At 41.6% G+C, this 2,110-nt stretch overlaps 1 non-coding gene across 1 annotated transcript; it reads left to right on the top strand.

The window, feature by feature from the left end:
• Positions 1 to 506: 506 nt before the first annotated feature.
• Positions 507 to 612, top strand: LOC141615730 (small nucleolar RNA R71). The gene has a single exon (XR_012530133.1). It is a non-coding gene; the product is annotated as a small nucleolar RNA R71 (small nucleolar RNA).
• Positions 613 to 2,110: the final 1,498 nt, after the last annotated feature.

The following is a 2,110-nucleotide window of genomic DNA, read 5'->3' as shown; positions in this document are numbered from 1 at the left end:
GCTGCTGCTGCTGCGGAGGATAGGTAGGATTGAGCACATTTTGACTTGTCCACCTCAAATTGGGATGGACTGCCCCTTGGTTGTTGTAATAGGAACCCCCTCCTTGCCTATATTGTATAAAAGCAAGGAACTGTTCCTTCACCGTAAGACAGCAAACAGCAGTGTGACCATCGTTGCTCCCACACCTCTCACATGTGACAGTCTCCCCTATAATAAGCAAATGGACTGTCTGAGGCTCCTCAGCAGAATGCAGCTCCAACTTATCAAATCTAGCGTTCATGGCTTCCAGGTGAGCCACAACTTGCTTATCGACTGCATGAACTGTCCTAATACCATCCCTCGGGTTTCCATACTCAGCACAGTGATTCGCCATCTCTTCAATAAGGGCTCATCCCTTATCATCGTCAGTGTTCTCTTGGAATCTTCCATTAGATGATGCATCAAGTATGGCTCTGTGATCATCGTACAACCCATTGTAGAGCTGGTTGGACAGAAACCACGGATCAAAACCATGGTGAGGAAAAGACCTCACCAACTTCTTGAAACGGGACCATGCTTCATAGAAAGTCTCATCGGGTGCCTGCTCAAAACTTGTGATCTTTTCCCTCAGCTGATTGGTGCGTTGTGGAGGGAAATATCTCTTATAAAAAGCAAGAGCAAGGGTCTCCCAGTCTGTAACCCCTGCGGCTGTGCGGTCCAAATCAGTCAGCCACTCCCTGGCGGAGTCGGTCAAAGAAAAAGGGAACAGAACCTCCTTAATCTTGTCTTGAGTTACCCCCTTTGTGGCGGGGATAGTAGAACAGTAGTCCGTAAAGACCTCCATATGATTCCTCGGGTCTTCACCTGCCACATCTCTAAAGAGATTTCTCTCCACCAGATTGATATAGGAAGGACGAATGTCAAATGTATTCCCATCCTCAGTCTAGAGATTGAAACCCTTTAGAATTGACGATGCTTGAGGCTCCGAGTGACTAGCAATGTTCGGCATCTTTACTGGTCGGCTTACAGATCTGGAAGTATCTTCTTCAAAAGATGGATTTTCTGTAAAAAGGAAATGCTGAAGCTCTGGTTCGAAAGTACTCAAGTCTTCCTTTTGTGATTCTCTTTGCAGACGGAGTCTATGCCTAAATAGTCTCTCTGGCTTAGAATCAGCTGAAACTAACTCAAACCCATCGACACAGGCATACACAACACTGAAAGAAAATAAATTAGAACTGCCTCATGGAATAAAAATTCCCTGAGACGGATAAAATAAACGAAACAAAGACAGATAGGGCAATTGCCTCCCCGGCAGCGGCGCCAAAATTTGACAGGGCTGTCCTATACCTATCAAAAATAACTAACTAAACTAACTATATAGCTAGGGAAGTCAGGTCGATCTCCTCAGGGAAGCAAGATATCTGTAAGAGTCAGTCTATTTGGTCACAAATAGGGGGTGTTTGTAATTTGATTTCTAAACTAAAAAGGCAAAGGAAAGAGAAATAAAGAAAGAGCAATTAAGGCAGAAAATGAGATTAAACTATCAATAGAGAGGGGACATGTCAGGATTTCGGTTCACTACGGTAGTCCAGTGACTCAACTGTAAACAACTTAGATAAATTACTGCGAGACGCATATGGAGAGGTCCTTCCGGTCCACTTTCTATCCTAAACTTCCACTAACTTAACTTTCGTCCTCGTTAGGCTAGTCTACTGTTCATAGCAGGTCTATTTAGTCCAATCTTCCGATCTAGGATTAAATTTAACCAGATTAAAAAGGTGACTCAGAAGCGTGCACTCAACTAAGTCGGTAAATACAGTTATATTGCTATGGTGACAGAATATCACAATTAATTCATCTAACTTATTCACTACATCGTCACATTTCTACCGTAGATCCCCTAATCCCAACATGAAACAAGTTTAGCTACTCATATCGCTATTAATATTATCAAAATTAATAACAAAGTATAAACTAACATTCAACATGATAAAACGATAATTAAATTGCATAAAAAGTAATTAGGGCAGAAATTAAAAGGAAATAAACAAACAATTAAAGTAAATGAAAGAAAGATTAATAATAAAAAGGGAGAAAGAGATTACAATCGCAAGAATCCGGCGTAAAGAAC

Source organism: Silene latifolia, chromosome 11, assembly GCF_048544455.1.
Source record: "Silene latifolia isolate original U9 population chromosome 11, ASM4854445v1, whole genome shotgun sequence".
In the NCBI taxonomy this organism is placed as follows: domain Eukaryota; kingdom Viridiplantae; phylum Streptophyta; class Magnoliopsida; order Caryophyllales; family Caryophyllaceae; genus Silene; species Silene latifolia.
Note: the sequence above shows the minus strand (reverse complement) of the source record. Positions and strands in the feature narration are given on the sequence as shown.